This window comes from Equus quagga, chromosome 22, assembly GCF_021613505.1.
Source record: "Equus quagga isolate Etosha38 chromosome 22, UCLA_HA_Equagga_1.0, whole genome shotgun sequence".
Lineage (NCBI taxonomy): Eukaryota > Metazoa > Chordata > Mammalia > Perissodactyla > Equidae > Equus > Equus quagga.
The window spans coordinates 24073860-24086220 of record NC_060288.1 but is presented as its reverse complement, the minus strand read 5'-3'; positions in this window follow the sequence as shown (position 1 = coordinate 24086220).

The window sequence follows — 12361 nt, the reverse complement described above, 5'->3', positions numbered from 1 at the left end:
CAGAAGTGGAATTGCTGGATCATGTGGTAGTTCTATTTTTAATTTTTTAAGGCTCCTTCATACTGTTTTCCATAGTTGCTGCACCGGTTTACAGTGGAACCAACACTGCACAAGGTTCCCTTTCTCCACATCCTCGCCAGCATTTATCTCTTGTCTTTTTGATGATGGCCATTCTAACAGGCATGAGGTGATATCTCATTGTGGTTTTAATTTCTGTTTCCCTAATGACTAGTGATGTTGAGTATCTTTTCATGTACCTGTTGGCCTTTCGTATGTCTAGAAGATAATTTTTTCCTACAAGTGCTCTGTAGTTTCTCCTAGTCTTTGATAAAAATATTCATTTTTAAGACACATTTTTGTTTTTCTCTTAGCAGTGCAAATATTGACTCTCCAAAGGAACGTGTAAGAACAAACTTGTAAATTGGTGTGTCTCCAGATCAGTAGCTGTTAAAAAGTGATACAGCCCTTGATCATTATTAAAGTTTAAATAATCTTTTGCTTTGATTCGCATCAGGTTTTAAATATGATGCTTGAGAAAGATTGAGAGTAAGAGAAATCTATAGCAACTAAAAAATCCTTTCTAATTGTAAATTTTCATTTCACTTATATGCAAATTTCAGTTACTGTGTTCTTAGCAATCGAATTCTTAGATCACAAACATGAATGAGGACTCTAAGAAAAAATATCAAACTTTTATGTGAAATTTGTTCTTTCTGCCTTTCTTCTTTCTGGCACTTTCATATTTAGTCATCATATTTCCTATTTTGCTTGCTTAATTGCCACATACAACAAGATTAGCCGACGGGGAAAGAAAACATCTCATTTGAGGGCAGTGAAGGAAAGGCCCTTTCTCTCTCTCTCTCTCACACACACACACACACACACACTGGAGGAGGGTTATCTGCATGCAGATGCTCATTTGGAATTCAGAACATTTTTTCCCGCAGAAATAAGAAACTATAATAGTATAAGTATATAGTTTACCTTCATTATAAGTTAAAATAAGAGTTTGTGGGCTGGCCTGGAAATACACCATTTTATAACGTTGTACACATGGGAGAATTTCACTCTGAAATCTAAACGGCTGTTTTCAAAAGAAACTATTAGAGCACACTGCGTTGTCTGGGTCTGGCTCTGCCCGCCCTCCGCCCTGCTCAGGGCTGTGCTCAGCAGCATGGAGAAGACAAGGAAGAAAGAGACCTGGTTCCTGATCTCAAGGCATTTGCAGTTGACATTGAGAGACAGGGCCGACAACGAAAAGATGATTATTACAAGAGGGAAATGGTATGCGTCCCCTCTCCCAAGTAACATTGGAACACATTCATTTATCTGTTCATTCAGCATCTGTTTCTTGACTTTACAGTAATTATCTCTCTTTTTTATATTTTAAATGATATTTCTAATGTAAATAATACATGATTTCCATAGACTGTTAGAGCAACACAGACTTATTTGTAGTGACAAAATCAGAAAGAACTTGAATATCTGCTGGCAACTGAAGGATTGAATAAAGTATGGTTGATCATCCTATGGAATGTTATGCACCAATAAAAAAGAACAAATTAAGAATGTCTGTTGATCTGGAGAGGGGACCAGGATGCATTATAAAGAATAAAAATAAAGATGCAAAGAAATATTCATATTATGATCTTTTTGCAAACACAACAGTGACCCCCCCCCCCCAAAAAAAGTTTGAATTAAAAAGTATAAAGTGGGGGACCAGCCAGGTGGCATAGTGGTTAAGCTTATGCACTCTGCTTTGGTGGCCTGGGGTTCACAGGTTCAGATCCTGGGCACAGACCTAGCACCACCCACATAAAAAACATACAGGAAGACTGGCACAGATGTTAGCTCAGCAACAATCTTCCTCACAAAAAAAGGAAAAAAAAAAGGATAAGGGTGTATACACAAAGCTGTTAATATTGGTCACCTTGAGGACAGGTGGGTTACTAATGTTTTTCTTCATTTATCTTCATCTTGGGGGAAAAAATGATAATTTTAAAACAAAATGAAAATTTGGAAATACAGAGTGGATTAAAGAGAAAAATTAAAATCACTTTGATTTGATTTCTATTATGTTAAATGTGTGTGTGTGTGTGTATGTGTGAACTGCCCTGGATAATTAATTCGAAATGATTTTTCTTGACCATCACTATGTTTATGTCAACTCAGGGGCCTCCTGGCAAGACTGCTTTAACCCAAAGCCACCCAGTAGACCCATGATGGAGACCCCTTTAAGCAGGTGGGCATTCACTTCCCTGTGGGATCTGCCTGCTCCCCATGTGGGGAGGCCCATCTTAACCCTGTCTGTGTATCTCTGCTACCTAAATGGTAAGGAAGAGTTCCCTAAAGTGTAAAACTGTGGGAATAAAGGGGCATTGCTCTCATGCCAGCATGAGCCCTGCTCCCGTTAAGGGTTCTCTGCTTTATCCTGATGAATCTACATCATCTTAAAGAACCAACACGGCTTCCTTCCAGGCAGGCGGGACGTACTCACAGGAAGGAAGCAAGCAGCTGGTGGGGACTGGCCCACTGAATACACTTTAAGAAAGTGCTGGGGGCATTTCTGCTCGACAGTACTTGGAAGCCCATGATGCTGGTTCAGTGGCCTCTGGAAAAGTGGGTACCTTAGTCCAGTTTTCTCTGTACCTCTTCTGACGAATTATGCACCAGGAGATTCATGTCCATTACATCAACATGACACTTTCCTAAGTCAAGCACAGAAGTAAACACTTCCAGAGGGTAAACAACGAAGCATAGAGTGGAAAGAAAGGCACAGAAGGTTTCCCACAGGTAGCGAGACGTGAGCTCTACATTAAAGAACAGGTTAAAAATAAATGAGTAAAAATAGGTTCGTGTGTGTGTGTAGTTAAAAAGACTTGATACACACGTGTGGTGATAGCTTGTAATTAGTCTTTGGGTGGTAAACATGATGTAATCTACATAGAATTCGAAATATATTATGATGTACATCTGAAAGTTATATAATGTTATAATCCAATCTTACTGCAATAAAAAATAAAATAAATAAATAAAAATAAAAAGCCTTGATGGGGCCAGCCCAGTGGCATAGTGATTAAGTTCATGTGCTCTGCTTCAGTGGCCCGAGGTTCACAGGTTCAGATCCCAGGTGTAGACCTACACACTGCTCATCAAACCATGCTGTGACCACATCCCACATACAAAATGGAGGAAGATTGGCACAGATATTAGTTCAGTGACAATCTTCCTCACCAAAAAAACCCACAAAAAACAGCCTTGATAGAACCTTTCAGACTTTAAAACATCCTATCATCCCACAGAGAACACCCATCTAACAAACTCATCTGGTCTTATAGTCTGAGCCAGTTCTGTTTTTAGGCCAAAGGGATTTTGTTGAATTATACATTAAATATATGGGTAGAGTTAGGAAGCTAGTTTTTTAAATTAAAAATTGGAGATGAGGGGTCGGGGGAGACTCCTAGATCAAACGTGTGGAAGAAATATGTACATTTAATAAGATCTCTGAGACATCTCTTTAGCCTCTAAAACTATAGATTAAAAAATCATTTCCTTGTGATACTTTAACGGATTCCTTAGGCTTGGGAGAGAAAATTTATGGTCACCAAATCAGGAAGTTTTGAGGAACATGATTTTCCAGATTTAAAAGGCACCCAATGTCTACACAATACATGAACGAAGATATGATGTGGAGATCTACCTCAAGACTTTCACCACAACTAAGAAGAAAAGGGACAGGTTGGCCATGAAAGAGTATCAAGGACTGGACTTGACCTCCTGCAGAAAACTGAACAAAACATGAAACAGCTGTTTTCAGGCATTGAGCAACAGGCAGCACAGGACTGTGATCCTTGAGAAAAGGGAAATGAAGTGAGCCTTGCGCTTTGTGTTAGAGACAATTTCCGTACTGTAGTTGCAATGATGAGGGGACCCGAATAGAACCAGGAAAGGGGCTGAAGATACAAAGATCAGTGATCAGAGAGCTGGAAGTAGTGAGGCAGAGTTCTCAAAAAGAGGTAGGGATGCAAAACAGAGCTCTAGAAATGTTTATGGTCCCCTTTAGTGTTTGCTGAGTGTGGGACCAGGCATGTGGAAACCCATCCTCCAAAATGCTGGACAAAGAATGACTGGGGCTGGTACACTAAATATTCCCAGAGCCCAGGCAGATCTTGGAATTGATCAGATTCCTAACAGGCAGAGTGGAGAGGCCTTACTAATCATCAAAGGCCTTTATGCCTCTCTGGTAGGGCTGAACAATCCTTGGAGTGAAGGCTACTTTCTGTATGTCTTAGCAGAATTAAAAACAGGTCTTAAAGGAATAAAGCTTACATGAAAGTAAAACTATTTGCCTAAACAAAACCAAAAACTCATTAAAGTAAGACAAAAAACAAAAATCCAGACATTCAACATCAAATATGCAGTATCTAAAATCCAATAAAAAATTATGAAACATGCCAATAAGTGAGAAAATATGACCCATAATCAAGAAAAAAAGCAATAGGAACAGACACAAATAAAAGCTAGAGATGATGGGAAAAGCAGACAGGACTTTTTTTTTTAGCTATTATAATTGTGAACACATATTTAAAGGAAAGTATGAACTAAATAAGGGAATAAACAGAAGATATAAAAAAATGACATTTCTAAGAAAAAAGTACACCATCTTGGGGCTGGCCCCATGGCCTAGTGGTTAAATTTGGTGCACTCTGTTTCAGCAGCTTGGGTTCAGTTCCCGGGCATGGACCTACAACACTCATCAGCGGCCATGATGTGGTAGGGACCCACATACAAAATAGAGGAAGATTGGCACAGATGTTAGCTGAAGGTGAATCTTCCTCAGCAAAAAAATAGTAACAATACATCATCTGAAAGGCAAGCTTAACTGGACAAACCCAGACTCAGGTCTTGGTTTCTAAATCAACTCTCCAGTACAAGAAACCAGGGCTCCTTGGAGAAATGATAGATTCTAGGGCTGGGGCAGAGAATATACAAGATGAGCCTGGTGCCAGAAAGTTAAGTCCTCAAGAAACAAAATGATGGAGGTATGTCAAAGAGACAGAGGAGCCAACCGAAAGGCCTATGCTGGAACGGTTTGAATAAAATAAATAAGAAGTATTGGATTATAACCCAAAGTATAAAATAAATACCTATGAGTCCATACTGATATAAATCAATGATAACACATACATACCTACACACAAATAGCTCATATAGAAGAATTTGAAATGATTTTCTGTAGGGACTTCTCTCTCAAGGAGGTAAAGCATAACTCCCACTCCTTAAGTGACTTCTTTCCAAAGAGTACAGTATAGAATTAGGGAGGAAAGTAACTTTATAATGAAGAAACCCAACAAACGCTACCTCAGCCAAGTGAGAAAAGCTAACATCATCAGTGATACATCAAATTGATAGCATGTACCCTTAATATGAGGCGATGAGAATGACCCTTTACCTCTGTGGTCTTCCTCCCACAAACCCATAACTCCAATGTGGTAGGCAAAATAATGGCCCCCAAAGTGTCCACTTTCTAAAGCCCAGAACCTGTGAATACATTACCTTGTGGCAAAAGGGACTTTGCAGATGAGATTAAGGCTATAGACTTTGAGGTGGGGAGATGATCCTGGATTATCTGGGTAGACCCAGTCTAATCTCATGAGTCCTTAAAAGTGGAGACCCTTTACTGACTCAGAGACAGAGAGAGAGGAGACGATGGAAGATGGGTCAGAGGGACAGAAGGGTGAGAGAGTTGCTGGGTTTGTAGATGGAAGAAGGGACCACTATTCAAGGAACTGTAGATGGCCTGTGAAAGCTGGAAAAGGCAAGGAAACAGGATCTCCCCAGGGCTTCCAGCAAGGAACACAGCCCTGATGACACCTTGATTTTGACCCAATGAGACATGTGTCAGATGTCTGACCTACAGAATTGTAAGTAATAAATTTGTGTTGTGTAAACCACTAAGTCTGTAGTAATTTGTTACTGCAGCAATAAAAAACTAATAGTTCAGTCCAACCATGAGGAAAACATCAGGCAAACCAAAACTGAGGGAATTGCCACAAAATATCTCCTCCAACTGTCAAGATCATCAAAAACAAAGAAAGTCTGAGAAACCATCACAACCTAGAGGAGCCTAAGAAGACATGATAACTATAGGTAATGTGGTATCTTAGAGGCAAAAAAGGACATTAGGTAAAAACAGGAAATCTGAATAAAGTATGGACTATAGTTAACAGTAATGTGTCAATGTTGGTTCATTAGTTGTAACAAATGCACCACAGTAACGTAAAATGTTAACAATAGGGGGAACTGGGTGAGGAGTATACAGGAACTGTCTGCACTGTCTTTGCAATTTTTCTGTAAATATAAGACTCTTCTAAAATAAAGTTTATTTTTGAAAAATTCACTGGATAGGATTAGCAGCAGATTAGACACGAAAAAGCAGGGAATCCTAAGTCATAGCAATACACTCTATCCAAAATGCAGCACAGAGATTTAAAAAAAAAAGACTGAAAGAAAAATTAAACAGAGACTGAATGACTTTGGGAAAATGCAAAGAAATCTGACATATATATAATGGAACTCCCAGAAAGAGAGAAGAGGGGAGGCCACAAAAAAAATCTTTGAAGAAGTAATGACCGAAAGTTTTCCAAGTTTAATGAAATCCACAGATGAAAGAAGCTCAAGAAACCTTAAGCAGGATAATCAGACAAACAAACAATAAAACATAGTAAGGTGTATCTTTTCAAATTTCTGAAAATACATGATAAAGAGAAAAATCTTAAAAGCAGCCAGAGAAGAAAAAGATATAATATAGAGAGGAACAAAAACAAAGATGACGGCAGACTCCTCATCAGAATTTTGGAAGCCCAGAAGACAATGGAATGATACTAGTTAATAATCAGATTGATGAATTCAATATAAAAAACCCTATACTGGACATAAAACTTAGAACTTCCTTAAAGAGATAAGATTTGCATAGTGAAAACAATTAGGAAATGGTTCTAGGGCAATGTATCATGTGGCACATTGTATGTAGGCAAATTACGCTGCCAATTCCCTGAAGTAACCTTTTGACAAAGACAGAGTCCACTGTTGTAGTGGGTTGAACGGTGGCTCTCAAAAAGATTTATCCATGTCCTGACACCCAGAACCTGTGAATGTGACCTTATTGGAAATTGGGTCTTTGCAGACATAATTGAGTTAAGGATCTCAAAATGAGATCATTCTGTATTATCCTGGTGGGTCTTAAATCCAAAGACAAGTGTCCTTAAAAGAGACAGAAGAGGAGAAGACACACCCACAGAGGAGAAAGTGATGTAAGATTAAGGCAGAGATGGCAGTGATGGTACTGCAAGCCAAGAAACACATGGAGCCACCAGAAACAAACAGGCAAGGAAGGATTTCCTCCTGGAGCCTCTGAGGCCACCTATGGTCATACTCGTGCTTTTGTTGTATATATAACATTAATAAGTATTGATTAACTACCCCTATCTTTGTAAGTACACAAAAACAAATAGGTATAAAATCTTTAACCCAACAACTGTCTACATTATTTCCTTTAACACCCAGATTCTACGTTTTTTTGGTTGGCTGGTTGGCTTTTTATCCTACTTCATCTCAACTTTATGGTCCTATGTGGTCCTATATGGGGTTCTGGGTGATTTGTCCCCTTTGCCAAGTTGATAATTTGCCAAAAATCAGGCAAATTCTTGACCTTGCTTTTTCATACATCTTTATTCCTATTTAATGCCAGGAGAGATCAAGAGATTGGGAGAAAATGGAATGGCACACAACGACTAGTTTTTTGTTACTTCTGGCAAAATGATCAAGGGGTTTGTTTTTTCAGTCTACACCTAAGAATAATTTTTTAAAAACCTTTTTGATATAGTCATACTTTTAATGTGGATAACTATATAGATTAAAACTAAATGTGTGGAGCCAGCCCGGTGGCGCAGCAGTTAAGTTCGCACGTTCTGCTTCAACAGCCTGGGGTTGGCTGGTTCGGATCCCAGGTGCAGACCTACACACTGCTTGTCAAGCCATGCTGTGTCAGGCATCCCACATATAAAGTAGAGGAAGATGGGCATGGATGTTAGCTCAGGGCCAGTCTTCCTCAGAAAAGAGAGGAAGATTGGCAGCGGATGTTAGGGCTAATCTTCCCCCCAAAAAAAATACCTAAATGTGTTTTCAGAGTTGATAAAGCTTAATCTGTAGAAAAATTTTAGCTATTTCATGTGTCTCAACAAAAATGTGAATACACATACACACACATATATTCTGTCACAGAGTCCTTAGCTTAAGCCTATGTCTGCTTATTTTTAACAATATTATTGGACCCATTTTTAGTAGAATGAGCCATTTTTCTGAGAGTGGTGAGAGATTTGGACCAAACCAATACTCCCAGCCTTTTTATCACCAAAGAAGGAAGGAAGCATATGGAACTAACATTTACTGAGTACCTACTATGTACCAGGCACTCTGCTGGATGCTTAAACACTCAGTCACCCCAATGGGTCATTCCTTGGGAGGGTGGGGATCTAATTCCCAATGCAGTATTTTATCATCTCTGCCTGGTCTGCTGGAGGAGACCCTTTGCTGGCATCTCTGCTTCTACTTTTCTTTCCTGACAGTCCATCTGGACTTCGATGCACCAGAGGGGTATTAAAATATATCATGTCACTTTGCTGCCTCAAGCCCTTCAGGCATTTCCCATAGCAATTAGAATAAAATCCACATGCCCTTCAGTGGCCTGTAAAACCTACAAAACCTGCACATGTGGTCTGGCCTGCGCCTCTCTACCTCTCCCTCACTTCATCTGGCACCATTCTCTTTCCTGTTCACTGCGCTTTAGACCAGGGGTCAGCAAATTACAGCCCACAGGCGAAATCCGACTGCCTGTCTTTGTACAGCCCCCGAGCTAAGAATGGTTCTTACATATTTAGACATTTGGAAAAAATTCAAAAGAACAATATTTTGTGACACATGAAAATGACATGCAATTCAAATTTCAGTGTCCATAAATAAAGCTTTATTGGGACCCAGCCATGCCCGTCCGTTTGTGTTTTGTTGACGGTGGCTTTTGTGCTACAATAGCCGAGTCGTTGCATCCAAGACGGAATGGCCCACAAAAGCTTAAAATATTTACAAGCGGGCCCTCTGCAAGAAAAGTTTCTGGGCCCTGCTTCAGTCACACGGGTCTCCCTTCTGTTTCTAAAACTCGCCCTTTTCATTCCCCCCCTCAGGGCTTTCTATTGCCTGTTTCCTCTTCCTGGAATGTTCTTGTCCAGCTCTTTGCATAACTGGCTTGTTCTCATAAGGTCTCGCTTCACATGGACAAAACCAGCAGAAGGTCCTATATGATCAGACGGCGTCTCTTACCTGTGAAAGGACCAGTCTCCAATCCTTGGATAGAGAGATTGGATTTAAGATTCCCATCTGGCAGCAGTGAGGAAATGAGAAGCTTTTTGGAGGTCAGGGTCGGCCTGAGCCCCGTAGACCTGGCGATTCCTTCTGTGGTCAGCGTGAGTGGCTGTTCTCCCCCTGTTGCACCCAGGAGACGACGAAGCTGGAGGAGGAGGCTCTGTTCCATCTGCCAGACTCGAGGGAACCAGGAGGCTTCAGAGACTCTCCTCATGGTCTTTCCAGCCACATCGCCCTCGTATTATAGCCAGCAAAGCAGTGCGCACAGCCCAGAATTCTTGGCATAATTTGTGGACGTGGGAATTACAAAGGAGGGTGAGGTTTTTCCTTCATTACAGAGCACTGGTCCACAGGAGAAGGCAGTAGCCCTCTGGATAAAAGGTAAATAAGTTTAGCATGTGGTGTAGCCAAACTGCACAGATCTTAGATCAGAAGACCTCCCCTCTCCACAACAGCTGGAGGACCCCAGCGAGCCATTTGCCCACTCTGAGCCAGCTTCCTCTTCTGTAAAAATACCAACTCGCCTAATCCCTTTAGAGATTCTTAAGGATCAAATGAGAAAACATTTGTAAAACTGCTTTGCAAACTATGTCCTAGAGAAATATAAAGTATTTCACTCACCTTCTCTTAATACCATGAAACAGTAATGCCATATTCTGCTTAATAAATGCCACTGTGACAACTCCCACCATTTTGTGCATATTTTAAGACTATTTAGTTAAATTGGTATGTGCTTAAATGCATCATTTTGTTCTTACAATATATAAAGAAAAGATATATATGATTTTAAGGGATGTCAGCTTAAAATGCAAATACGTTCTGTGAGATGCAGGGGGCGGTCCCTCTGAGGCAGCAATGGGAAAGGGTGATTCTGCAAAAGAAAGCTGCAGAGATCAGAGATTAAGGCCATGCCAGGAGAGAAACTCATCGAACCTCCTCTCACTTTTATGGGGCAGTTTTAACTTAGAAACGATATATTTCCCAAAGCAACTCAGCACATGGGGTTCACAGTAGGAATTGTTGCAGTGTAACCGAGTGTACCAAATACCAAGGGTCCCGTTCTGACAGAGGCTGCTAAGGGAACTTTTGAACTGGGATTTAGAGGAAAAATGCAGCAAATCCTTAGAGCGTGAGGACAATCCTGGGCTAAGGGCTAGTTGTAACCTAAACTGCCATTTCTGTTAAGGCCTGTGTGAGGGCCCTGGCCCTGGGAGTCAGGAGACGTGGGTCCAAGTCAAGGATCTGACATGTTCTAGCTCTGTGAAGTTGCTCTCTTGGAGCCAGTTTTACCACCTGTAAAATGGGCACAGTACGCTCTACCATTCAAGCTTGTTGCGAGGAGTAGAGATAAAGCATGAAAAGCAACTTGCATGTTGCCCTGCTGGAAGGGAAGCAGTTGTTACTGTTCTGACCTGCTCAGTCAGTCACTATAGAGATGGACACTTTGTTGAAATAATATCCTCTGCACTAGGCTGCCGTAGTAAAGATACCAGTGTTCAAGCAGAACCGATGTTAGAAGCTGACACATCCTCCCCGGAGTACCTGGAGGATCTTTCCTTGCACAAAGAAAGAAGTGAGACTGCGGTCTGACTTATATCACTTGTGCAAAGCCAGAGCCACAGGAATTGTTCAGAATGGGGGCCCAGGGCCTAGGGAAGAAACCCTAACTGTAGTCAAGAAGGAAAGTCAACATCTGAGCTAGAAAAGCTGACTTGAGCATCGGGTTGGAAAGGTAAGAGTAGAAATCAGACAGTAGGCCATGAGCCAGGAGAGGCCTGAGCAGGTGGCTACCTAGATGGCCGATGTGGCCTATCTGGAGCTGGGGCATGGCGGGGGGCTCTTCTTCCACTGCCGCTGCAGAACTAGCTGACTGTGCAAGGCCAGTAACCCTTATCGCCCATCCCCACACACTTGCACCTGCCCACACCTTCCTGGATGGATCCTTGCCCAGCTGCCTGTCACACCCAGTGGTATCCGCAGTTCTGCTCTTTTCCTCACCTGCAACGAACAAGAGAACAAAGGGAGGAGCAGGGTTGGGCCAGGTAAGAGGCCACTCAACTTGGCCAGCAGCTATAGGTGAGCAAGGAAACTCCAGGCCCATGGCAATTTGGAAGGTCCCCCTGGCACAGATGGAAGGGACAATTCCATGTGACAGGGCCAACCCTCTTGCCCACTTACAAACCCACTCTCTCAGCATAGATCTCTACAGCAACTCAACAAGCATCTTCAAAGTTTGAGGCTTGGAGGTGAAGAGAGACCAACATGGGTTCTGATGAGAGACAGACCCAGGTTCCTCTCCAGATCCAGGTTGCTCTTCTCCACCTCTCGTCCATCTTCCCTTCCTGACCACCAGCACCAGCTGGCAGATAGGATTACCAGGTGATAGTTCAATATTATCAGCCAATGTATAAAAGACGAAGGACAGTTTAGGATTATCGATAAATAATGTATAAAAGAGTGGGGCATGTAAAAGATGAATACTGGATATTCTTCAAGACTTTGTGTGATCCTTCATATACAAATGTACTTTGTGAACTTCCAGGAAGAAAATATAGCATGTAGCATTTTTCAAATTTTATTGCACTATAGAAAATGTAATGGGATGAATTGTGTCCCCTTCCAAATTCATATCTTGAAGGCCTAACCTCCAGTCCCTCAGAATGTGACTGCATTTGGAGATAGGTCCTATAAAGAGGTGATTAAGTTAAAGTGGAGTCATCAGAGTGGGCCCTAATCCAACAACGGGTATCTTTATAAGAAGAGATTAGGACACAGAGAGAGAGACACCAAATGCGTGCACACAAAGAGAGATGACCATTCAAACACACAGCAAGAAGGTGGCCATCTACAAGCCAAGGAGAGAGGCCTCAGAAGAAACCAACCCTGCCAACGCTTTGATCTCCGACTTCCGGCCTCCAGAACTGTGAGAAGATAAATTTCTATT